The sequence below is a fragment of the Rissa tridactyla genome, chromosome 2 (genome assembly GCF_028500815.1).
Source record: "Rissa tridactyla isolate bRisTri1 chromosome 2, bRisTri1.patW.cur.20221130, whole genome shotgun sequence".
NCBI classification, from domain to species: domain Eukaryota; kingdom Metazoa; phylum Chordata; class Aves; order Charadriiformes; family Laridae; genus Rissa; species Rissa tridactyla.
In genome coordinates this window covers 128801949-128829308 of record NC_071467.1, presented here as the reverse complement: position 1 = coordinate 128829308, position 27360 = coordinate 128801949, and positions in this window count along the sequence as shown.

Here is a 27360-nt window from a genome sequence, read left to right as displayed (position 1 = left end):
GTTTAATGCTGTCATGTAGTCGCGTGACGCAAATCCACCTGTACAAATGACTTCCTCACTTTTATTTACGCTTCAGTAATACATGTCCTCTGTAAATTGTATCCCTAATCGTAGGGTTTTTTTCAGATCAGTATAAAGTAATTGAAAGCAATGGTCAGGCCTAATGGTGCTCCACTAGAAAGGAATCTTCAGGATGCTGTCTTCCCATTCAAAGTTAATTACATATCAATACCATTAAACTAATTTTAGGTAGTTTTAATTATTTTAAATTTAAGATTTCAGGCATGACATGGAATATTAGCACAAAATTATCAAGTTGTTATCTTATCAAACAAGAAGTTAAGCTTACTTGATATTTTGCTTAGCAAAATAATTTTAATTGAATTTTTTTAAGTCATCAGCCTTTGATTTCTCTCCCCTGCCCAGTTTTGACCAGTGTAAATAATGCATTATGCTTTCTTTTCCAGGACTGCACAGATGATGCAGTCTCTGTCTTTACCGCTTTAGAATACTACCGATCTTCTGGCTATTCCGTCCTGGGAACTTCCTCGGTTTACCACACTCAATTAGGAACAAAGTCAAAGGTTCAGAAAGTTTCTGAACAATTCTTTTAATATTCTTCCATGAAAAGAGGGATCCAAATCCACCCTTTTTACTTAAGGGTACCACTACTTTAGCGATTAAAGTGGTTGAAGTTATGTCGTACAATTCTGAAACATCTGATAGACACAGTAAGAGCAGATGTCATCTTCACTGTGAAACAGAAGTTTATGCTCAGAAAACAAAGCACAGACCAGGGCTTGGGTTTTGTTGCTGAACATCATGTGAGTGTTGATGCTCCCCAGCAGGAAATACGAAACACGACATTGACTCACTTTCGTGTCTACTGCAAACCCACAAAACATCATTCTTTGAGTCTCAGGCTTGGCAAAGATCGTCAATTTATGCACTTTTTTTTTTTAAAGAATGTTTTTTTTCTGAAGAAATTGGTAAAGCTTGTGCTTGCAGAGTACTAGGACGCTGAGAAATCTGACATAGCCACCTCATTGCCTCTGCTGCCTCCCTTTACAGCCCCTCTCTGCATAGATTCATTGTACCAAAACACTCCCCTTTGGAACAAACACAACAAACAATCCTAAATTGTATTCATTGCAAGTATCCATTAAAAAACCCAAGGTTTTGAACCCATTTTTCGTATTTTTGGAACAGACATGAAAACAAATTTTCAACAATCAAAACACAGCAGTTACCAGTTACTATTTAATAAATGACAGGTCTCATTCCGATTAACTTGCACTTTTTTTTTCTTTTTTTTTTTTTTTATGCCTTCCTTTCTGGCACTGAAATATAAACCCAGACTCTTTAAGATAATTCCATTTTGCTAATTAATCTAATTAAGTGCTGTATGTAATTTTGCAGAGTAGAGCAAGCTATTCAAGATTGTCATCATTAGGTTAAAGAGCTGACAATTGATGGAGATAATTTTTTCTTAACAGGCTGTAACCTTTCTGCAAGCAACCCCCTCCCCCAGGGGAGTTCTTCAATTAAATCAATAATGCTTCTGGGGGGAAAGAAGAACTTTGCTTTTTAAGAACTGTGTAAACAGATCCTCAGCAGCTTCTCGTTGCTTTGCTTGAGAAGAAAAGCAGCAGCTGGTTATTAATACCTGCTGTGCTCAGTTTCGACAAGCTTGCATTTAAGAATAGCAACTACCATCTAGCTGTGGTGTGGGTTGAGACGTTGGGGTTTTGAAGGTGTCAAGTGGGGTCTGGAGAAGATTTTGCAAGATAATACAGAATCTGGATCAGGTAAATGACAGGACTTGGAGTGGTTCTTAGGCAGGCTGGGGAAATGAGTTTTAAACTGCTGGCATATTTGTTATTGTTTGGATACAAGGAGACCTGACAAGAAGATAAATGTAACTGGAGGAAAAGGGGAGGAAAGCTCATTGTGATGGCTCTTGTCAGCCTTAAAGCTTTGATAAACAGGACTTGGAGGGATATTGTTGGCTTCTTTAACGCTGTTCCCAAGCACCATTTTGCCCATATAGGCAGGGGGCTCTGAAGCCCTGGAGGACTGAGTGTTCCTATGTCCTTCCCGGAGGGAGGCCCTCAGTCCTCGGTGGTGACCAGGCACTGATGTCCCTGGTCTCAGCAAGCTCAGGGTGTGCTCAGCAGTGACTGCGTGCAGCCAGGGCAGACCTCTGCCCATGGAGCAGCCAAACCCTCGTGGGTCCTCCTGAAGGCTCTGGGGGGGCTCTGTAAATGGACCCTTCTGCAGCAGCTGGTGGGAGATACTCTAGTGTTCGATTTTTGCTTCAGACCCTGGTTACCTCCTCTGAAAAAAGGGTGTGTGGCAGCTCACTGTGCCTGGGTCTCACCTTCTTCTCTTGGCTCGGCTCCTTCCCTGTGCTGGCTCTCAGCGTCCTGAGGACGCGACCACAGAGACTCCTCTGTCTCCCTTCCTGCACAGCCCTGGCCTCGCGGGTAAAAAGCTCGTCTTTGTTAACTCCTGGCTTTGTGTGAAGTATCTCCTTGTTTGCGGCAACGATGGCTACTTTCTGCCTTTCTTTTATTTCTCAGCCCTGATCCTTTAACCACGGCATTTCGCGGGCTCGCGGGTGCTGGAGCAACGTCTGCTGCAGAGCCCCTTCTCCTCGGTGGACGGGCGCCAGCTCTGTTGCACAAGGATCTGGCCAGTTTGGGGAAGCACGTGGGAAACAAAACTCACATGAGGTAATGCATAACAACAAAACCCAGGCACCAAATAGCCTGAAATATCTCAGCAGTGTTTGGGTTTTGGTGCATTTTAAGCTTTTGTGTGATGGTACAGCTCACTCTCAGCTTGTTTGAGGCAGTTATTCTGTCTCCACCTAATAGTGTTCATTAAGAACTCCAGAAATGGGGCATGTGGTGCCCCTTTCCCTCCAAAAGGTCTCCAAGGACAGGCCACCAGCACTGCCAAAGGGAAGTTAAATAAAAGCCCAGATCGGTACTAAACTGGTGGTCAGGGATCCCATCAGGCAAGGGAATATTTGGACAAAATGAATTTATAGAATTTTCAATATGAATTCAGAGATTTTTTCCATTTGAATCATAGAATAGAATGTATTGGGTTGGAAGGGACCTTTAAAGGTCATCTAGTCCAACCCCCCAGTACTCTTGACTGGATCCATTGAACTAATTTCTAGCAGGTGCCTTGGCTCACAAGACTGTGGCTGCAGCCTTTAACGCTGCAATAGGTAACATACAGCCACAAAAACATACCCTGGTTTCCTGTTCATTTCTTAAATGGGAATTTGCTGCTTCTACGAACACTAAATATATTCCATTCCCGGTATCATACAATTACAGCATTTCTTACTTCATTGCGTTTCTGTCCTTTGCTCTTAGAGATAGAAAGTTACTTTGTGCAATCAAGGAAGGGAATTACAGTTTTTACTGAAATGAAAAAACAGCTTTATATGGGGTTTGAGGGTTTTTTGTTCAAGTCTTTACTTCCACCATCTTTGCAGTATTCGGTCAAAGTTTCTCCTATAGATGCACACAGCAGGGTGCTCATAGGGAAAGTGTCCCAGCAAAGCAGACTGTGCCATCAAGAGAGGCAGTTGCACAACGCGACTCCTCTGCTATGGCCACAACTGAGACCTTTCTGTCTGCATCAAAGGCAAAGTCTCCTCAGAAAAATTAGGGTAAAACCTCCCATTTGTTTTTCTGTTGCTGTTATGCGTTCAGCGTGGTTTTAGTGGCACGAGAACTATTGACAGGACTCAGAAGCGATGTCGCAAGAGGCTCTTTATGTAGCAAACGTGGTACCGTTAATCAAAAGAGTTAGACTGAACCCAAAGTCTCTGGGACTGAAAAATGGGACTGCAAGTGGTGCACTGGACATTATTTCTCCTATGGGACACTAACACTAACTATAACTGTAACTATATTCAGCATTACTTTCTTTCGAGGGATTGAATAATGTGCTAGTTGGAGCACAGGGGCTGCTGCAAGGCTATTTATGGAGCTGCTTGTCTGTAACAGATGCACCAAAGGAAAGGGGCTGCTTTGATCTTGGCCGGCGAGAGCGGAGCAGTGCACACACGAGAGCTGAGCTCTCTTCCTGACATTGTCATTCAGCGCGTCAAATTACGCGTGGCAAATCAGCTTCCTAAGCTCTCTACCTCAAAAATGAAACAGATGGGCTGTATCAGCTTCCTCCCGCTGTTAAATGAGGATGAAGCACATATTGATGAAAACTCCCCCTGGTAGATCGCTTTGAGGTCTACAGGCTCCAAGGAACACAAAGGGTTAACCTTACAGAAGGGCAACTTTTTTCCACATTCTTGCCTTAGAGAGAAGGGATGCTTAATAATCATCCATGTGGATTTTGTCTTAGCTTAGTTTTTCAGGGTGGATCTAAATTAACACATTGTTCATTATGCTTACTGCATAGAGAGGCCTTTAGGAGGAGGCAGCGCATAAATGGCAGCACGCATTGGGCAATTCTGCTGTTGGACTGGCGTTATAAAAGCAAAAACCAGCCATGCCTCTGCTGATCCTGTATGTGATTTAAGGGGAACTAGATGTGTATTAATTTAAAAAGCCCAGTTCTATGTAATGTATCACTTTGGTAAGAAAATAACAATTGATAAACAGTCAGCAACCAATTTAAGTCAAAGTTAAACTAGAGATCATACATCTGTTACACTGTGATCTTCAAATGGACAAAGAAGCAGCGTAGGTTTATGCATTCATAGATCTTGCTTAACACTGTTTACTTTCTCTAATAACTTCAGTTCACTCAATCAATTTTCCTCAAGCATGGCTTATGGCTGGAGGGTATTTTGGACTTATTCAGGCATCTTGGAATACTTTACAAACAAAAGAGAGGCAACTGACCATAAAGCATAGGATATTACCAATGGCATTATAAATATTTTCTCAGCAGAAGTGACAGAGGAGAGACAAGCCCTCTTTCTCTTTGGGGAAGGAGAGCTATGTCTCTGGTGAGTCTAAGAAGGAAAACAGGCTTGGAAATAATTGCCCTGGATCCTCATTACATTGACAGTATTTCGCAGGACAGAAATATGTTTTGATAAAGTTACTGCGAGACCAATATGAGCCTTCTCTATATTCTCCATGAGATCACGCAGGGACGAGATGCGTGTTGTTTTGGATCACATCGTGCAAAGGGTGTTGCACTAAGGGTGACCCAAAGAGGCTGCTTGCAGTGGGCGCAGGAGTGATCCCTTCCTGTGCTGATGGATCTAGGACATGGGATGGCTGCATTCAGCATTGAACTGGCAAAGTAAAATAAGGGAGGGAGAAAAAAAAAAAAAAGGCAAATGCAGTACATGAATGAAAAAGAGGGAACTTAACTTACTCAAAGCAAGAACTAAGAGATTGGTGGAATCTTGTCTGTTTTTAAAAATAAAATCTTAGTCAGAGTAAGGGGAAAGAGTATGTTTAAAGCCAGCAAAACAACCTGGCTTTCCTGGCTCTATAGAAACACTATTTTGCCAGGCTCCAGCTAAAACCACCCAGGTTTTTCCTCTCAGAAACAAACAACCCAGTTTGCTCCCAAAACTCAAAGAAAGCTTAATTCGTTTTAAGCGGCTAAAAAAACTTCCTGCATCTTGGGTTAGCATTGTGTGCCAGGCTTCAGCATGCTGAGAAATGAAAAAGTGCTTTGTAATGGAAAAGCCAGTTCATTCCTCGCTATGTGGTGCCACAGTAATAAAAAAGAAAGTTGCCAACCTTCCCCTCTTAAAGAGGCCAGAAGGAACAGGGGATTAATTTAAAGAGTTCAAACTCAAGATCACTGTGATCAAAACTATACTCTCCAGCCTTAGAGAACACTGATTTTCTCGGATATTTGGTAACTCAGTGAACTGCATGATAGAAAGAGAAAGCTGCATAAAGCCACTCACTGTTACGGAGTGGGAGGTTAATGAAGTTCATTTAACAGACCAGTGGTGCAAACCTCCTACCTGATGGCTTGTGCAGATCCCAGATGGCTTAAGCAAAGCTGGGAACTAAAACAGGTACCTCTCATTTTGTCATTGGATTAATAAACTGTCAAGATACTTACAGCTCTTCAGCAGCAGGGTTAATGACTTTCCATAACAATGTGCTTTAACCAAGAAGGAACGCATTTTAGCGCTGCCTACTTCTAAGTCATATTTTTTCAGTCAGCTAATTGAATTATTCCTTGTCATAGCAGAACAGCATTGGAAAACCTCAGACCTTGTCCTCAATTGCTGCACCACTTTGTGGATGAAGCAGGCATCACGCTGAGAGCGAAGCACTGCTCTTCCTCCTCCCCTGCCAGGTGAGGAGCCACATCTGGCTGCTGCAAGGGGAGGCAGAGCAGCCCCCCCACTGCATCGCTGGCTGTGATATCTGCAGCCAGAAAAAGCAGCCAGGCTGAAGGGGACAAACTACTCCACCCTGGCTAGACAGTACATAAAATGCAGAGCTAGCTCAATTTTCAGAAGTCTCTTATTTTGGGTCTGTGACTAAATCTGTAAGACTATCGTGTATCACTAATTCCCTGCCACTTCAGGCTCCTAACCCTCGTGGCACCAGCCTTTGTACTTGAATACATCTGACATATATATATTTTAGTTTGTTTGTTTATAAAATGATTACTACAAGCACAGACTTTGATTCTGTGGCATGGTTTATTCTGCTGTTGGCCACCCCGTGCAGATACACCAGCAGCCCTTCTTGACAATCGTAGATCCCTTCATCACAGCAGATCTGCAGTGTATTACTGTCACCAGTTGTCCTCTTGCACATGGCTTTCACCATCCTCTTCTGCAGACCCATACTGAGGATTTCCAAGAGCTGGAAGGAAGGAAATCAAAGGTTTTGTTGCCCTTCTGGGAACAAAATCGGAGGCAAGGTCTTGTATGAGCAGGTCCAGCTCTCGGTTCAGGTATGTGCTTGCTATGAGACTATGAAAAGTTTCATGGGGTGTATACTCTGTGAGTGTGTGTGTGTGTATATATATATATCCTCTTCATATCCCAGGACTATGTTTACCATAAAAACTTACAAAGCCCTGTTGGCTCCACATTTGTCACCCAGCAACTAAATGCTTTGCTGTTTCAGGGTTCAGCACCTTGAATGACTACACCTGCACGCGTTCTTCGGCATTAGATGCGTGCTTCTGGAAGGCTGTGGGAAGGTGCCCCAGGCAACACCTTCAGGAGGGACACCCACCTCCAGCTCCTTTGGCCACCTAGCGAGAGTTCTCTTGCTTGGACCCATGCCCTGCACTCACCTGGACACACAACCTGTGGCCCTCCCTGAAACTGGGCACAGCAGTGGCGGGGAGGAGAGAGCGTTGGGAAGGCAACAGCCTGTGAGAACAGCTTTCTGCCGCTTCCCCGCATCTGTTTGCAAATTATCTTGGCAGCCATTGGAGCACAGAATGGCAGGCTGTGTCCCTGCAGTTCAAATGCTTGCAGGACACTCCTCTTGCTCCACATTCATACCAGCAGGCCATGGCCACATCTTCCCTCTGGCCAGAATACGGCCTCGTGCATCCCTCTCCCTGGGGAGCTTTGAGCCAGTGCATCCCCCAAGGAGAGATGCGCAGGCACTGGGGTGAGAAGAGGGAGGCTGCTGGTGCCCGGGCCCTTCTTCAGGGTACCAAACAGCAAGACTTGATCTCTGCAGACATCAAGAACCAGCCCACCCCAAGAGCAGGGCATGCTCCGGGGCCTCAGCAGCACCCTTTCGTGGCACAGGACCAGCAGTGTCCGGGTATGAGAGCAGCCCCTTGCACAGCTGAGGGAAACAGGGAGGATGCTACAGGTGCATAACCCAATTATAGGTAACAATAGCATTATCTTTAATAATATCTCACTTTCACTGGCCAAACCACAGCATTTTAGTTAAGACACTGCATTTCACTTACATCTGGTGTTCACACAAGCCAGCGATCCAATGCCAGACAAATCCTGCATAATCTCTTTGGTAAAGTACTGCTAAAATAGCTGCCCGCAGCATTTCTTCTCTGTCTTCTTGCTAGAGGCAATGACTGGTTCTGCAGGCAATAAAAAGCCAATGACAGTTTCAGCCTAATCAGTTCATTCACCCTTTCAGGAGAAATGCCCAGAAACCGGCAACAGTTTTATGTATCTCCAAAATTGGATGACTCAGGGAAGTCGTGTCTTCAAGGTGGCTCTCTAATCAGCTCTCTTTTGTACGTATCAAGAATGATAGCATATGGCATCTGTGAAAGAGGAGATTTAAAGCTATGGAAATTAGCTTTAATCTTGTAGAAGAGTATAAAAGGATGCTTCAGAAGAGCTTTCTGGAGGTCACTCAAAGGACTTCTACCAATGTTGCTTAAATAAGAGTTAACTGAGTTATTCATTCCTTTTTTAGTCCCTGTTTGCTTCAAGCTCCCTGCTTAAAATACCTTGAGCTTTCTTCTTTTCTCTGTGCCTCACGACTGAGCAAAATTAGTAATTTGGGGTTTTCAGGGTGGGGTGGGAGAGACTATGTTATGAAAGCAGCTTCAGACTGCATTTCCATACATCCTAACTTTTTTTCTTTTTCGAAAGTCTATTCCATGAAGAGACGGCCAGAGTTGACTATGTGCATCCCTGCATTTATGAAAATAAAAATGTGGATATCAGAATGAAGGGAAGAAACAAAGAGTCAAAATTAATTACCACGCACTCGTTCATTAACTCTCCTGGAAGTTGGGTCCTGCTTGAAGATAAAGCTATTCTTTTCCCGTGACAATATATAAAAGTGACTTATCATCCTTTGCTGAGATACCTAGAGTTTACTCAGACCTTTATTCAGATGCTGCTTTGGAGAAAAGAAACATGGGCTGTTGTGGACAAGATTAGTGAATTAGGGTTAATCCAGCCAACCACGTAAATGAAACCATTTTATGTATTTGAAGATAATTCATGAGTAGAATGGAAGCACTTTTCTATACCGTTCAACAGAGGCAGCACGTTATGCATGCACAGCATGCAATACTAGCCAGCAAGGAATGTATTTGTCCCTTGTTTCAAATTTGCTTTCTCTTAGGTTGCAGACACACTTGCTAAACTTTACTAGCTACATTTTGGAAAGATTGGAGACATAGTTTGGTAATAAAAAGAATCCATAAAAATCTGAAAACAAATCCAGACAGACAAGTAGGCTGGATAAACCCTTAGACAAGCCGCTATAAACTCCTCGTATCTGCACCTGTGGCAGGTGGTAGATCTGTGTATTTTCATTTTAAAACCCTGAAGCCTGACGAAGCAGAGGAATTCAGCAGGGGGACAGCTTGCAAAGTCAGGTCACAACAGTGTTCAGTAAGGCCTTAACTTCCTACTGAGGGTAATCCTTTGCACAGATATGATTCAGATTCTTCTGAGAGAGCGGGATTGGAGTCTATAGGGGACTGTGATAAAGAACTATCATAGAAGGATGAAACTAAGGGTGTTTCCAGGCAATCTCAAGAAGACCCAATATTAGCCTTTCTCATACATCTAATAACTTTCAAACCTGCATACTCATTTAAGCTATACAAGGGCACTCAAGAGATTTGGTCATTTTATTCGTAACAATATTAACTGTCAGAGTAGAGGGGCAAAACATCGCTTACGAAAAACATGGTTGGTGCATAGTGTAATATTTTCAAAAGACCACAAGGATTACTTTCACCAGAGTCAGAGGGCAGGTCCAGCACAGCTCTCCAGCTAGCTCAGACATCTCTAATGTAAGCTGCCACACTGCTCAGTGCAGTCCTGTGCAGGACCCACAATGTACCACTGTGGGTCCTGAACAGCACAGCCAAGGACATGATCCAGCAGATCGAGACAGGTGATTCTCCCCTTCTATTCTGCTCTCATGAGACCCCAGCTGGAGTACTGTGTCCAGCTCTGGAGCCCTCAGCACAAGAAGGACACGGACCTGTTGGAGCAGGTCTACAGGTGGGCCATGAGGATGATCAGAGGGCTGGAGCACCTCTCCTATGAATTCAGGCTGAGAGAGTTGGAGTTGTCTGGCCTGGAGAAGAGAAGGCTCCAGGGAGACCTTATAGCAGCCTTCCAGTACCTGAAGGGGGCCTATAAGAAAGCTGGGGAGGGGCTGTTTGCAAGGGCATGTAGTGATAGGACGAGGGGCAATGGTTTTAAACTAGAGCAGGGGAGGTTTAGATTACACAGTAGGAAGAAGTTCTTTACAATGAGGGTGGTGAGACACTGGAACAGGTTGCCCAGAGAGGTGGTGGAGGCCCCGTGCCTGGAGACATTCAAGGCCAGGCTGGATAAGGCTCTGAGCAATCTGATCTACTTAAAGATGTCCCTGCTTACTGCAGGGGGGTTGGACTAGATGATCTTTAAAGGCCCCTTCCAACCCAACACATTCTATGATTCAATTATCACATTTCTGCACATCTGCATTGCTCTAGGAGTGTGAACGTGACTGCTTGCTGTTGTTAAGCTTGCAGTATCAAGGATATTCTTGTGAGAGGGGTGAACCTAGCCCTGGTGCAACCTCATGTCAACATCAGCCCACTGCTTCCAGCCATGGACATCGCCTGTTTGGTGCAAGGCTGGAAGATCTCTGCACTGTGCTGTGTGGTCCATGTGCACCCACACCCCACAGCTTGAGTGGAAGCTAAATAAACAAAACTATCTTTTATGGACAATCAACTCAGGTAGATCTAAAGGGAAACAAAAGTGAAAGCAACCAGGAGCTTATCATGAATAATCGCACTCAGTTTCATGTGGAAAGACTTCTGTGCAGAGAACAAAAAAAAAAAAAAAGGAGCAATCTAGCTGATCATGACAGTAATTGTTGGAGGCAAATGGAGGAGAGGGAAACAACGTCCTTGTTCTCCCCACAGATGCCACAAAAGGGCTGGGAACAGACTGCAGCACCTACCTGTTCTGCCTAGTAGGTCATCTTCCTCCTCAGGGCAAAAAAATGTACCAGTCCTTTGCCAGTGGATTGGGAAGGGCTTCCTTTGCTGGAGAGAAGGGAAATAAGACATTTACATTTGCCTGTCCACTCTCTGCTGGAGGGGGAAGTGCCAGCAGGTCCTCACTTCTCCATTCTACGGAGAAGCCTGTTTGGAAAGCAGCTCCTAATCTTCCTGTGGGATTCAGCCCAGACTCCCTTGAAGCACAGAGGGTGTGAACCACAGTGCACTAACTCCTGCTAGTAGTAGCTCTGTAACTTGCCATACACGAGGTTCCTATGCCAGAATTCAATGACCTGAAGGAGCACGTCAGTTTTCTGCAAGAAGAGTAGCAGCAGCACTACTCAGAAGCATCACCATGCAGCAGATAAAAAACTTTTAAAGGCTCACGGTAAAACAGCAGTAGAATAAAAGAACAGGGGAAGAAAAAGCCTGTCTCCAGCTTCACAATAACCTGCCCCCGACTGCCTTCATCATGTTAATTTTTTATTTTACACGTGTTAGATCAACAGGGAGCACAGATGGCTGCACTCACATGTGAGACTGCAGACACCCAGTGGGGCACCAGCAGCACCTCTGTCACTTCCCTGTAATGTGGGGAGGGGGGCTCCTGCCAGCGCAGCGACAGGAGTAGGTCACTGAAGGTTAATAAAGGCAGTCAGCACATAATTATCACTCCCTTGTTAGCCTCAGCCTCTCAGGAATAAATTAGAGGGACAAAATACGGAGGAGTTGTGAGAAGATCAGAGTGGGGCTGCACCTCCTTATGCTACAGCAGGGGAGGGCCACCTTCCTGGAGGTCCCTGCTCCAATTCATTGGGGTATTTTAGAGGCAACTGCATCTATATGAGGGAAAGTATTAATATTTGAACATTTTAGGTAGCTACATTAATTTTATTTAAGCATTTAGTAGCACTAAATATGAATCCAGACAAAGCAAGCTTTCCTTCCTCTTTTATCCACTGGCTGTAGGCACATCTGCCAGATGGATTGTTTTCACCCCCCCAGTTTCTTGATCAATCTACATCACTCTGGGCCGGCAGCAAAGGGGCGCTTTAAGATGATTAATAGTGCTCTTGAGACTACAGCTCCTGAATGCAGAAGTCTCATTTGCAACAAAGATGACAAGAGCTCAATTAGCCATCTCTTTGCACACGCGTAAGCAATGAAGACAAGGCTTTCTCTGTACCCAGTTAAAGCAGCAGATGAATTCCCAAGGTGAAGTACTTGCAAGGCAGAGTTGTTACATTCGCAATCAACTTACTGTTAATTGTTTCATCTCAACGCTGTCAAATAATGCATAAAATAGCTTGGGCTAATGCACAGTCAGGAAACACTGGTCACAGCCCTAAAATGCCACAAGTCAAAATTCTGACCGCCAGCAGAGCAGAATGAAGTAAAGCAGCATAAAAAGTTCGGGTTTTAGGTGAGAGGCAGAGTGATGTTACAAAATATAAAGTGTAAAACATCGGGGGATTCTGCTCATTGTGGGAAACTTCAAAGTCAGAAAAATGCCACTGCTGGTGTCACTTTTGCACTTTCGTTATTAAACATTGCTCTCCACATGGTTGTGTTTTTTTTTTTTTTTTTTTCCCATCCGCTGGTAACACATGCTAACTTCTGAACAGCAGCAGCCACAAAAAAAAAAAAAAAGAAAAAAAAAGAAAAAAACTAGTTAAAATCCTAGTGATGTATCTCTGGTATGTTTTGGCACCATTCTGGTACATTCCATTTAACAAACCTCCTCCTGTGAAGGCTGCCATGATGGGTGAACAGTAATCTCTCTATAGGTTAAGTAGGTACATTTGGAGGAGTGGCAGAAGACCTATTGGCTGGGTTCCCCTGGTGGCCTGGTGGCTGTGGCATCTGAACTATCTACCAACCCTTTACACAGACCTCAGCAATCCTCATCACAGATGGACCAGCTGCAGGGCAAATTTCCACAAGTGGCACTTTAAGAACTGACTTGATCACCACTAGTACCAGGGGAGGCAGACAACTCAGAATTGGCATTTTCCTATTCTCTTTCAAGCAGGCATGACCTCCATCTCTATGTGTCCTGCTGTGGCACAGCTAAGACATGCCATTTGAGAAAGCTGGCCTCCTTGGAGCAGAAGTATGCAGCTACTGTCCATCAAAGCCCATCTACTGCTGTAGCTACTCGGTCTTCTCAAGGTAATGGGTAGCTGGCCACAAGGACTGCCCAAGTATGTCTCGGGTTTTATCAGGCACCTCCTCCTTTCCTCAAAAATAGATTTGCATTGATGCCAGCTGCTAGTACAGGTCATCACCATCCTTGGCGGTTTATAGCTTTTTTCTACTGGAACAAAGCTATAGACAGAAAGCCAGAAACTGTTTATTGAATAAATAATTGACTTAAAATCACACGTGGCTGGCCAATTTTATCAAACCCCACCCCCAACATTGCAGGGGAAGGGGGAAAGAAGTCATAAGATGACTTGGAGTCATTCGATGTTAACAAGATACTGTAGCTGCAGAATGCCTTAAGCCCCAAAAGACTGAATATGATGCCAGTCTGGACTCTAGTTTTACAATGCAGTTACACACACCTGAATTTAGCTATTCCGGGTGTTTACAAGCAAATACCAATCATCTAGGTTAAACTTGCAATGAAGGCATCTCTTTAAAAAAAACCTTGTGTGGGGTTCATAACCCCTGCATCTGAATGCACCAGACCGTAGTGCTCCTGCTGCTTGGCAGAAGCCAGACCTACTGCTCACCTGTGCTGCATGCAGAGGACATTTTCCCCATGAAAAGCCCATGAGTTTTAGTACAGAATCCATAGACGTAATTTGCAGACTACACTGTAATATATCAGCAATCTAATGTACCTCCTTTGTTTTCCTACTCTATAATAAGACACTCAAAAGATTTCTAAATTCTACTCAAAAGACCCAAAAGACTCAAAAAACTCAGTTAGTGAAATCATACCAAGCAGTAACATCTTAGGTAGGTAGAGTTTAAACCATATCTAAATTTTGTGGGATTACTCTTCTGTGATATTTAATATTCCACAAATTGTCAGAGCCATTTTCTCAAGCTTTGTGTCTTACTAGCAGTTTGTCCATACTTTTCCCACTACATTCCTAACTTCCTCTTCTCAGACAATTATCTGGCAATAGAAAACATGAACAAATTCTGCTAAACAAATCAAGTAGCAAGTGTAATGACCTCCTGGATTACAAGGTGTTGCCTTGCTAATTGCAATAAGGAGATGACGGACACAAAGGTAAATAGGAAGAGAAAGGGGTGAAAAGGTCCCTTTGTAGCTGCAAGTTCCCAAACCCAGATGCATAGGCTCAACACAAAGGTAGGCACCTTGATAATGTCAAAGGAAGAAAGGCATTTCTGCATTGGCAGGTCACCCTTTAAAATAATCTCTAAATCTCAGAGTGGCACAGTGACAAACATAGCCTGTAAAGTCATTGCCAGAAACTTCACAGGTCTCCATCTCACTATGGCGAGTGAAAATTCCCGTGTCATGGTGTAGTCTTAACACTGAATACAAGGTGCTTAAAAGTTCTACATTCAGGACTTTCTGCAAAAGTTGTTTGCTTATGTTACGAGCCATCACTTTTTTGCAGGCATGTGCAAAATCTGCCAACCACTTCCACGAAGGACAGTTCTGTACAAATTTTTCTTTTCCCATGAGAAAGCACTAAGAAAACATATTCTGCACAGAACGCAAAAAAAAAAAAACACTTGAGCAGAGTATTCCTGGCTCTTTTCCTTGCTGCTCTTCCACATTTTCTATAGTGACCTGGAGCGTAGCCTTGCAGAGCTGAAACCTTGAACCACATCCTAGTTCAGGAAGACCCCAATTTTACTGCCTGAACAATGACTGGCTTTGGCAGTGTAGTTGTTGTACAAAGAGACCCTGCTGAGATCTTACACGGCATGGCATCTGGCATTTACTATACCTGACATTTGAGAGAAGAGTGATTAAAGCTCCACCATGAGAATAAAACCTCAAAGATTCTGGCAGAAAACAGCATCCCCCTGTACCACTGCTTTGCAGAGAGGTGGGATAACCTGGTTTGAATCGCCTAGCTATTCGACAGGTTTTTGTTTGGGAAAGGCTTCAGAAACAGCTAACTCCCCCAGGACTCCATAGAAGGCTATAATAGAAACTAACTCATGGAAACCCAGCAGCTTGATGATGTTTAAATGTGTTTTACGTGTGGATCAACAAAAGTCTTGAGATTTCAGGAAATTTGCCTGAACACCTTTTTTTACCACTGCAAACCACCTATCCCTCCCTTCCTCTCTATCTATTAAACAACCTAAAAATATCTCCGTCTGTACAGTTGTAAAGCCATGTAACATTTTTATCATCAGCTCCTTTCCCCCGATTACTCTTCCCTGTAGCTGCCCTATTTCACAATGGCTTCCCATAGCTCACGCTCTGCGCTGAGGGCCTGGTTTGCATAAAAGGCTGTCTGCAGCAAGGCAGGATCAATCCGCCCCGGCGCTGCCTCCAGCCACTCCTGTTATCCTATTTTCACCAAGACGTACAAAGCTGAAGTGAAACGCACCCCCTTTCCGAGTTGTGAGGGTGCCTGCTGTGAAGATGCAGTGATGTCAGTGCTGAATAATTAAGTGATAATGTAATAACTGTGAGTTTGTGCACCATTAAGTGAGCTCCTGCTGACTGCTTAATGAGCAAACAAAAACTCGAACCCCATTAATATTATTCCTGTTGCATTAAACGTAAAAAAAAAATAAAAATCAACTCCTTAGCAGTAACCACTTGGGAGTCTTCTGAAAACATAGACCGAGACTGAAATCATGAACTCCCCTGTTGCCGCATTTTTGAAAAGACCCAGAAGTTTATTTTCTTTTCAAAAGGGTGGAGAATTAGGTAACAACGTTGATGGGTTTTCTGCTTCCTCTGTGCAACATCTGAATCCTTTGTTGCAAGAAGAGCGTTGATAGGTCTCCTCTTCCTGTAACAACGCTGCAATGACTGTATCGCAGAGGCTGTGAAACACGCAGTTCCTTGGCTTGTGTGCGTAAGCAATTTGTGGAGAATCTAGAGGAAGTATCCTTATTTGTCAATATAACACACAAGATTTACAAAGGGTCTAAAAAAATTCAGTGGTGTTGGTATGGCTGCAATATTTGGGAAGGAGAAAGTCCAGAGTTGAAGTTTCCTGCCTGTGTTTCTCCTGCTGGGGCGGTGAGCGAGTGTAGCATCTTTTAGTAAGGAGTCTGGTGAGAAATGGCCACTGCGAGGGGACCCGTAGACCACAGCAGCCTCAGGCAGCCAGAACCTCAAGCTTTTTAAATCAAAACTGCCGCTTTGAAAATAAAGCCAGCACAGTTCAGAGATTAATACAAGGTTTAGGCTTCACACAAACAGTGACAGTCTCAACACAACAGAGCAAGTGATGGCATTTTTGCTTGCACCATTATCTCGCGTATGATCTATGGAAAGACAGTAAAGCCTAGATTCGATTATTTTCCCCAGATGGTATTAAGGAAAAAACAGGATGTGAAGTTTACAGCTCAGTGCCCTAATTTCTGGAGGTCTGTTAGCTGTAATGGAGCTTCTAACAAAATATTTATGTGCTCTTAGAAGCTTTCTCATGAAAAGGAACAAGCATTATTTGCATTTTCACTGGTTGTATTTGAGAATCCTGGTCAACATAAATTATTCAATGTACGGAATTTATAATCAAAGCATAAAGATCTGTATTTGCTTAAGAAATCTTTCCTAGAGAAAAATGCATTGTTCCCAAGTACCACAAAACTGTATAAGCCTAGTTCAAGATTTGGTACTCCATTAAGGAACTGAAACTTTGTACACAAAGAATGTGAACTACCTGCTATTTCAACTCATAATAACCTGCAGCAACTGTCTGGGTGTACCCTTGTTTACTCCAACCAACATGCTGAGCCTTACAGGAAATACAGAAAGATAACACGCAAGAACAACATCTCCCCACTTCCTGAAGGACTAACTTTTTAGTACATCATCAAGGATACTCTCAGCAGGTGATTTTTTTTCTCCACTAAATGTACCCTGATCTATGTTATTTATCATACTATCTGAAAGGCAAGGGTTTCATATCCTTAGTAATGAAATTGGGTATTTTGTAAGAAACACAGTAACAACAACAACAAAAAGTAGAAGAAAAGAATTGGGGGAAACAGCATGTTAATTGTCATTCCCTATTTATAGTTCTTAGCTCCAGAACAGATTTCCAGGGGTGAGGTAAGATCCAGCTCTGATCTTTTGGGAATGCTTTCCAGTGATGCTCTTGGACACAGCTCTCTTCTCTAAGAACAACTCTTGGTAAGATCCTTCTTCATTGTAAAGGGAGTCCTGCCATTCCTTCACCTCCCCAAAAGAAGTGAAAAATCAGTTCCAGTAAAGTAGTGCCTGTGAGCTGTGCTGGGTTCTGTCTTTTACCATAAGAAGTTGGGTAAGATGGAGATCGGGAGGTCCACTAGGGATGTCGCTACCTAAGATGCTCAGATATGGAGGAATGGGCAGCTGCTTTTAACACAGTAACTGGCAGGTGAAGATCATTGTAAAAGACCAGTTTGGCAATGTCAACCATCTGACAGTAAGTTCTTTGGATCCTAAAAACCTACTGTATCGAAGGTGTACTGAGGGATTTGCTTTTTAAAGGTAGTTAATAGCTGGAGGAACTCTGAATCCTCTCTGTGATTATGATTGCTGTCAAATATCATGATGCTAATATTTAATTTAAGGCCAAATAAACATTGCAAGCTGGTTATTTTTAGTGAGGGTTTTCATTACATACAAAGGGAACAAGTTAAAATATAGCAACTGCCAAAATATTTCAAACCCATGGGGAGTATGTTGGGTTTTGATCTCGGACAGGTCATCCTTGTCCAAAGCCCCTTCATCCTTGCATAAAGGCTTACTTATGCTCCCCAAAGATACTGGGTCCTCTGTTAATGTTAGAGCTTTTCAGCCTAAGGAAGATTATTTAAAGTCATCCCATAAGTAAGAGTTCATTGGTAGTCTTTCTTAGACTTTCTAAAAGGAGAAATCTTGGTTCCCAGATTCAAACACCAAAGCATACCATATTTGTTCTGCACAGGCTTCTACAGCTCATTTTTTTTCTGCAGGAAACTTCTTCTCCCGCAAAATAAGTGAACTAATGAATTCAAATAAAAGTCAGCACTTCTATGTAAAAATAATAAACACCCCAAAATAAAAAACCACACATACAGAATTATTTCTTCCTTCTTGCAGAATAGGTTGAATTGCAAAGGTCTGGAGCTGTACTGTGTGAAAGACTCTGAGGAAAAGAACCTGCTCTAAATTCTTTCATTCTCTCATGCTGCAGAGAGATTGCACTACATGATATTGGCTAAATTGGCACGTAACGGTGCAGAGGCTGACGTGTCCAACACCCTTTTTTCTCTGTACTGGATTTACTCCTTAATGAAAGCAGAAAGCTAGTCCAGCCTTTATTGTTAAAAACCACAAGGGTAACCTAGAGCATGAATTACTTTTCCAGTCATTGTCAAAGAACAGACATTTTCTATATTCTCTGCATTAGTACACGTAAGCAAGTGATAATTCAGAAGAAGTCATGCATCTACCAGTCAACATTTCCATGCCCAGAGAGTTATTGCAGTCACAGAATGATTTATCGGGGTAGCAACTTTATTCAATGTAGCAAACACAGTCTCATCCGATTACTTTTGTTGCGTGTACTTATTTGATCTAGGCTATTGTTCAAACATGGCCTTACTCTTGAAATCTGTAGAAAAATCAAGGTGGAGAGTAGCAGGTATACTCTCAGCCTATAAGCCATTGCAACTTTTTTTTTTTTTTGCAGAGTTTATACAAACAAGTATGTGACACTAATGATATACCTGTGGTACCTTTAGACTTACCTCTGCAGCCAACTCATTTTCTTTCATTTCTAAGTCTATAGTCCTCAGAAATGCCATAATCAATAAACCTTCTCCAACTATCAATCTGAAGTAAAGCAGGGTCTCTTCATTACCTTAATAGCAGAAAATACAATTTTTCATACATTGGTTATGCAATATTAGGGAAGAGCTACAATCGTACTCTCCAGAGCTTAGAAAATGGCATACAGAACAGCTAAGGCAAGACTTTCAAAGCTGCTGGCAGTATTTTCAGATGCAGCAAAGCACTTCAACTACTAAATCCAGGCATCTACTTCAGCGGTATTTAGGCACCTAACCCGTTCGGATGCTAACTCTGTCTGCCCCCACGTCAGCATCCCACCCACTAGCCCACACTACCCCTACAGATCACGTGGGGCCACAACCAAACCAAAGAGCAACCAGCTCCTGCTCTTACTTGGTGCAGGTCTGCTCACTGTCCATCAAGAGTTCTAGCTTGCTGATGAGTCGTCACATTGGTCATCTCCTACACCAAAGCAGAAGTATTTGACTCCTTGATTCTCTGTGTGATGCTTGGGTAGTTGGTAGACCTTGATGCAGCTGGGATGGGAGCACAGCATGTTCCTCATTTCCATAACGACTGTAGAGACTAGAGCAGAGAATGCAGTATTTGCCCTTGGAGAATCTTAGACTTCCTAGGCACAGGTCACCTAAGGAAGACAAACAGCGTGGGCAAGTGTCCAGCATCGGGCAGAAAAGGCAGTGCTTTGCTGTGCATTGATTAAATGATAAGTGTTTGGCAGTCTTCATTTGTTATGAACTGAATTCCTCCGTCAGCCCCAGTTTCTCACACTGTTCCTACCAAGAGCTGTGTCAAAGTGCAAGCTCAGTGGAGGCTCTACTGCTGATTTTAGTGGCCTCTATGGATTTAGTGCAGGTAAAGTAGCATCTGGCAAAACACAGATACTACAGGAGAATTTCTAACTTTCTTTCTCCAATTGACTGTTAATCCCGAAGCAATAATGGTTATCCTATCCTCCTCTCCCTTCCTACGTGGCCTATATAATGGACAAAGAAAACCAAGAATGTGCTATCAGATCCATCTTAGTGATTTACTCCTGAAGGGACAGTGCCACAAAGTCGCTATTTCATAAACACTTCATTAAACCCTAATGTGACTAATGCATTTGTTATTCATGTTTATTTAAATTTATTCTCTGAGCTGTTTGTAAATCTGTTTAGAGGCAACTAGAGTCAACAGTCTTCACGTTGCTCTCGCACTCTCCCCTCGTTATCATGGTACAGTTAGTTTCTTTTTCCCTCGCACACCTTCACTTCGAAAAACTCGTCTCCAATCTTTAGCTGAGAAGACAGGCCACAAAATCAGAAGACGCTATAGAACATTTTTCAGAAAAAAAGGGGTTTTTTTATGAAACAGAAAATGTGTTCTAGATACCAAACTTTCCTAAAATTACCCTCCTAATCAATATTGCACAAGCATTTTCAGCAAAATCTTTAAGCAGTATTAAGCGATATGAAATGTAAAATGAGGAAATTCATGAAAACTCTGAATGCAACAGTAATTATGGTGCTAAAGCATGGACTCAGGTTTAACAATGCTCTAATCAGGTCTTAGCTTCTTGTTTACTGTTTAAAAAAAAAAAAAATCTGTTCAAATGCACAAGTCAGCAGTGGCTCTGAGCTTATGCTTGGCCTTTCTTCTCTCCCCAGTCTGGTATCTCACGATCTATTTTTAATGCTGATTCAGGTCAGTGCAGATTCATTTGGCTGTTGGGCACTCGCAGGCCGCAGGGCAGCGCCTGCCCGCGCGCCGCTCCACAGAGGACCTTCGATAAGGGGGTTCTTCATGCTCTGCTTCTCCAAGAGCCTGCTTGAGGGAGAAATTTGGAGGCTTCCCTGCTCGCTGCTGACAGGGCCTGTGGCAAAGGCTGGGTTTGGAGGTGTGCACGGGCCGGACATGGGCCGCTGCTCTCCCCGCTTAGATGCAGCCTGCTCCTGCCATCACTGGTGGTACCCACCATCCCTGCCGGAGCACGGCTCGGTGCCACGTCACTGACCCGCTGTTATGGTTTGAGGAACCCACAACAATTTACTGCCATTTAGACAAGTACTCTAGCACCCGATGACCCCTCCCCACCGGAAAGGGGAGTTGGGGAAAAACAAGGAAATCCACGGGTTGAAATAGATACAGATTTAATAGAATAAGACTAGATAATTAACACTAATAACAATAAAGAACCAATATTGATGCTGATATAAAATATACAAGGATTATACTCAGCCAATTCTATCAGCAGGAAGCTGTGCACTCCCAGCAGTGGACAGCAAATGTGGGACACTGTGAGCGCTACAGCTTTGGGAAGAAGGGAAGGGCTCAGGGGTCCAGCACCGGGGCAAGATGTTCTTAGGATAGCAGCCATCACAGGAAAGGGGAAAATCCTCAGCAAACTTTCTAATTTATATTGAATGTGACATTCATGGAATGAAATAATCCTGTTGGCCAGCTTGGGTCAAGTGCCTGGGTCTTGCTCCTCCTCATCCCTGCACATGGCTGACTCAAAAACACTGAGACCCTGAAACCCACATGCCATAGCTGGCTAGAAAGTAAATATTTTCACAAATTCAGATGCTTTAGTCTTCTAAAAGTCCAGTTTTCCCAGACATTATAAGATAAATTAGTTCTGTATTGCTCAAACCAGGGCACCTGCTACCACCACCAGTGGTGCGGAGCAGCACCTAAGAGGGAGTGAACCCGTCGCTAGGAGCTGGGTCTCTGCACGTTTAAAAGAAAGAAAAAAAAAACCCAAACCCAACATTTTCCTGGCTTTGAAAGAGAGAAGAACACCAACGCCCTCTCCCCCTCCAAAAAGGTGTAAAGGTCTCTCTGAGTTCAAGTCCCAAGTACAACTCTGTGAAGGTTGTCAGCAAGAAGCTGATTACAACCAAAATGGAAACCTTTCTCCCCAGATGTAGCCTAACTGGAGGACACGCGGTTGCAGGAAAACTAAAATACATCAGCCTGTGTGAGGCTCAGGGCCATTCACACTGAAAGCCTTTGCAAATTTGCCACTACTGCCACAGCATCCCCGAAACAGTGGTCAATAATGCTGAGAGGCCAGGGAGCAGAGCGTGGGGAGGAGACCTGACAGGGACCATGCTGTGGGGCAGGTGCCAAGTGCACCACGGATCCCCCAAAATCAATGCAGTGGCTGCAAAATGGGCAATGGCCAGCTGTGTGTTGTCCATATGCTGTTAGCAGTCCTGGTGAGGCTGCATCCAGGGTCATGGTGCTGGATTGCTGGTGAATATCCCGTCCCCAGCCCAGCGCGGGGGCACCTGGTGGCTTGTGATTCCTCTTCTAGACTTTCCCTGAACTCAGGCGATGGCTTCCAAGAAGCGGCAGCTGCTGCCCCCCTCGCTGGGTTTTGCTACGTGGTTTAACGCCATTAGCAGCTGTGGTGGGAGCTGATGGGGAGGATCTGCGGTAAACTGCTCACAGCAGAGGTGTAAAAACACTTTTAAGACAGATATTTCATGCAGAACTGTCCAGAGCCACAAGTCGAAAGCGTGGGCAGTGCCCGGTATCTTTGAAGACCAAGGGATGTTTAGGGGCTGTCTGCAGAGAGCATTTCCAGTGACCCTGGATAGGACAAGGACCCATCTTTTCTTATGGGTGTCCTAAATCAGAAGGACACACTCGCCATCAGCAGAGATGGACAGGTGCTAGCACAGAGCTATTTTGATGGAGTAGGAGGGGAGAGGAGGCTCTCCCCAGCATCCAGGTAACCTACGTTACTGGTGCAGCAACGTAGCTGCTATGCAAAATGCTCTTAATGAGCATAATCCTCCGTCAATCTTTCTAAAACTTCCAAATTTTAACAGATCCTCTTATCAAAACTAAATAAAAAATTCCCCTCTGTGGCTGCTTTGGGGAATTGTTTCTGGAGAGCATTTGCGTTACCTTGACTTGCTGGCTTGCACTGCCACCCCAAGCCCGGTGATGAACCATTGATGCACGTGGTTACCTAGGCCAGCAGATGTTGGATGGAAAAGAAACATACCTTGATCTGAATAAGCTGCTGTGACCACTGGGGTCAGTAGAAGTGTGCTGATTTGCACCCAGGACAGATCTGATCCAAGCAGGTCTGCGCTGCAGGCTCTGAAAACGGGGATTTACTTCTCCCCACGGTGACTCCACAAGTGTGATAAGGTTAGAGAGGAGAATGCCCAGCACATGGCTAAAAACCATGGGTTAAACTGATGTTCTTTCATCCAAAATACGGTGAATGCTAACCACACAGCTAATGGTTTTAATATTAGTGCAGCATCCTCTCTCATATAGACAGACGTCCAAGCATGTATAGAGGAAAACCAAGAGACAGACACCTCTGTTTGCATCAGCGTATAAACTGTCCCTGACCATGCTGCTCATCGGCTCTCCTTGAGGAGCGAGGTTTCCAGGCCAGAAATATTCTGCGCCCAGCAGCCAGCACCATAAAATACCTGACTTGGCTGTGAGCACACAAGCTGCAAAGTCCTGCTCTCAATTTTAATATGTCTCAATTTTAAACTTGCCTGGCTCTGCTCCTGAGCAGAATCACGCAGCGGAGGCCCACCCTCCTGGTGCAGATTTTATTTCTTACTAAAGATAAGCTCCCCTCCATCCAAAAATCAGTGATTTGATACAGAAATTGTAAAATGTCATGAACTGAAAGACATTGATGAATTTGAAATGTTTTGTATCCATTTAATTTTTTTTTTACTTTCTGTAAAGGATTACATAAAATTCCAAAATGAAATAATTTTGAGCCAGAAGTTATCTTTCTCTTAAAAATATCGGAACAGTATATTTGAAATTTCCTTGTTTCTGAAGGAAGGAGTTGGCTTTTACAAATTGTTGAACTCACCTGTCCCTACCTGGTGTTTTTATTTCGTCTCATCAGCGTTTTGCAGTAGAAACTGGAGTTTGCATTTTTATCACCAGCTCCCAGCACCTGTTATTTATCTTGATCATTTCAGCCTCCACAGGGTGTATTGACAACAAATGCTTATGGAATGAGAGGTTTTGGGGATGCTCCTCTGCGCTTACGAGGCCTTTGCTGGGCATCTTACAAACTCGCTGGAAGTTAGACTCGTGTTTTCTGATTTTGATGGCAAAGGATGCGGTTATTCTCCAATAACAGTACGCAGCTCTATCATGCAGATTGCTTCCTACGAATGCTTACCCTTCACAAAAAGCCAGACTCCTCAACAGCCCGTGACTCTTCCTATGCTTGTGGATTGCAAGGTCAGTGAACCAACGAATCTTTTCTGGCAAGGTGAGACTTGCTAATTTGTGTGGTCCCCTCACATCCTTTGTTGCGTTTCTCCCCAAATGATTTGCAACTGGACCTCTCAATAAATTCTGACCTGGGGAAGGTGGTGGTGGTGGGGGTGAGGTGGTTCTGCACGTGGTGCATGTGCCAGGGTACAGATAGGAAGACAGAAGATGACAAAGAAGGAAAATAAACTCTTGCCATACCTTAGAGAAGCACCACAAAAAGGTACTTACAAAGAATCAAAGATTAATAAGAATTTTTATAAGCAAAAGCACATACTGATTTTCTTTCTTTTAAAAAAAATTCTGCAGAAGCCACATTCATCACATAACTTTCTCCAGTAAGGCCAGATGTACCTAAATAAGCGCTGGCAAAACACACAGCCCTGTGCTCGCATAGTTGAAGAATTGTAGACTGTTCGCACCTCTCTAAAATGTCTTAATAGATGTTGCCTTTTCTACTCAGTGAAAGCTCGCAAACATACTAATCCCATCATGTAAAAAACCCAACAATCAGATTACAAGAATTTTAAAGTTGCTGTTTCTCTTACTCTTTTGCTTACTTCAAAATGCCTGATACAGAGGAGGAGAGAAGTTGTCGCACTCTGTGGACTTACACCAATAATAACATTTCTTAAAAAAAACAATTGAATTCAGATACAGGAAAAATGACAAAATATGAAAAAGGAGGTTTTTTTCTTTCTTCTTTATAAGGCTTTCTACAATATAAAATTTGCATCCCACAGGAAGAAAACACTGAGGAAAGCACATTGCAGCGATTGCAGTGCCAGCATGGTTAATGACGCTTGGCAATTGCTTTCTCCATTTTTTTTATGCTGAAGCTTAAAGACCCGTGGAAGGCAGCAAACACTAATTTTCATCTTTTGATCCTCCACCTTTCTAGCACCACTGCAGCCTGGGGCCCTTGCACAAGGATGAGCAGAACAGGGGGGCACACGCTGGCGTGGCGTGGCCTCGGTTGTCCTGCTTTTCCTCCAAGCGCAGCCGTCAGCCACCTTCTCCCATGCCCGGGAGCATCCTGCCCTGAATACAGCCATGGACCCTCCTGAGGAACACGGACAAGTTCTGTCACCACACTACATCAGCCTCCTGGGGCTGAGGCTGTTCTCCCGCTTCATGGTCTCACCAAGGGAAATACTAATTTTTTTTCAATTTTTTTTTTTTTAAAAGCATAGCTTGGCAAGTGCATTATTCACCCGATTGTGTTCCAGTGTGTTTACTGAAATGTGTTGGTTTTTTTAGAAATTGTAAATATACACTATTTCCACTTGTAATTTTGTACAGTTGATGCTTAACTCAAGCTCCACCTAATACAGGAAAAGTTTTGGAAGAATCAATGTTTTGCTTCAGCATTTTAAAGACAAAACATATCATAACTCTACCTCATAACCAGTTCAAATACACAAAGGCTTTTTTACAGGTAAAAGAACCCAAATCAGCAAAGATACATTACCAGGAGAGGGAGGAAAGTAAAAGCTAAAGGACAAAAGCAAAGCATTTTTGAGCCAAATTTTTGTTGTTTTTTTTTTTTTTTTCCCTTTCCTGATGGCAAGAATTACAAAGAAAGTGTGGATAGAGAAAATATTAGGCAATAAAACTTACAATAAAGCTTACCACAGGGAAGTTATGAGAACTGAATATGGATACCACCTGCTGCATAAGTATTGTGAGATTTTCATAAGATTTCAGATTTCACAGCAGAACAAGGAGCAGACTGGCTGGGCTGGTGGCCAGGCTGCAGGCAAAGGGTATTGGAGTCCTCAGATGATGAACAGCCAGCTTTGATCACAGTGACTGAGAATTCATTTATTCAAAAAGATTAAACAGCTGAAGTTTTTATGGGTTATGTCCGGTATCACAAAACTGCCAGATGGGCTCGACTGTGGGAAATGAGAACAAAAAGAGTTTGGAAAAGAGGGTCTGCTGGGGAGACTTCCCCCATCACAACTTCTTCACAACTTAGTAAACATGTGCAATTCATTGCTTTTATACTGGGATTAATTTTCTCCAGATTTTGAAAGTTATTGGTCTGAAGCACAATTCCGAAATACAAGAAGTTCATTGTGGTCCCAACCTCCTCCCTTTAGGTGCCGTTGTAAGTCGTACTGGGGTATCACCTGGAGGCTGGAGCTTCACCGCGGCACGTATGATGCACATGTGATGCCAAAGACTTGCAGAGCTTACTATCAAACATCAGTAAGAAAAGACACGTGTGGATAAAGCACAGGTAGGGACTGCGAGGCAGTAATAAGCAAGGAAGGCCATAACTGGAGAAAGTAACAGTGTGCTCACACCAAAACCTACCCTATATACCGTTCGAGCCCTGTGCTGCTGGTGGGGTGGGTGTTGCATTGACTATGGGCGCAAATGCCGCAGCAACCCAGACAGCAGCGCCAGTGGTAAGTGGAACAAGCAATAAAGTAAGTAATCAGATTTGAATAAGAAAATTTAACGCTTTTCCAAACTAGGTGAAACTTCATTGAGACCTGATAACCCTTGCAAGCCTACATAAGCTTTGTGGGTATTTAAACTTTTTTTTAACATTTTGATGTATTTTAATACTTGGAGCTTTAAAAATGTTTTTAAGAACAGGCTCACATTCATGTACGCTTTCTGCCACGTGTTCCAGGCTGTTGCAAGTTCCCCTATTTATGGATAAAAATTATGCATGTTCCCGAGAATTGCAGAGAGGTATATATTATCCAGCAAGCTCTATGACATCTCTGACAATCTGCCTTTCAGTATCTGTTTGCTTGATATTTTCTCTTATTTTAAAGGGGAATTTAATGCCGATCTGAAAATGCTACTATATTCCCCATCCCCTGGATTCAGTTAACACAGCAGGTGGGAAATCAAGATATTGTGACAACTAGTCTTCCCTCTCAAAACTATGTAGCAATTTATATTCCAAAAGGTCTCAAATACTGACATGATAATTCATAGCGTCTTTGAATGCTTCTTTGTGCTAGTTAGAAATTCAGACAAACCTCATCTCAGCACAGTCCCTGACACTCACGGTGAAAGGCAAAGCTGTGAAAACTTTCTCAGCTCAAAGCTCTGCGACTGCACGTGACGACTTAAGCAGCAGAGCTCTCATCAGGGATCTGGAAACACTTACAGGGTTTTTCATGTTGTCACCATGGAAGACAGTGAAAGCGTTAAATCAGTGGGATCTGAAGGATCAA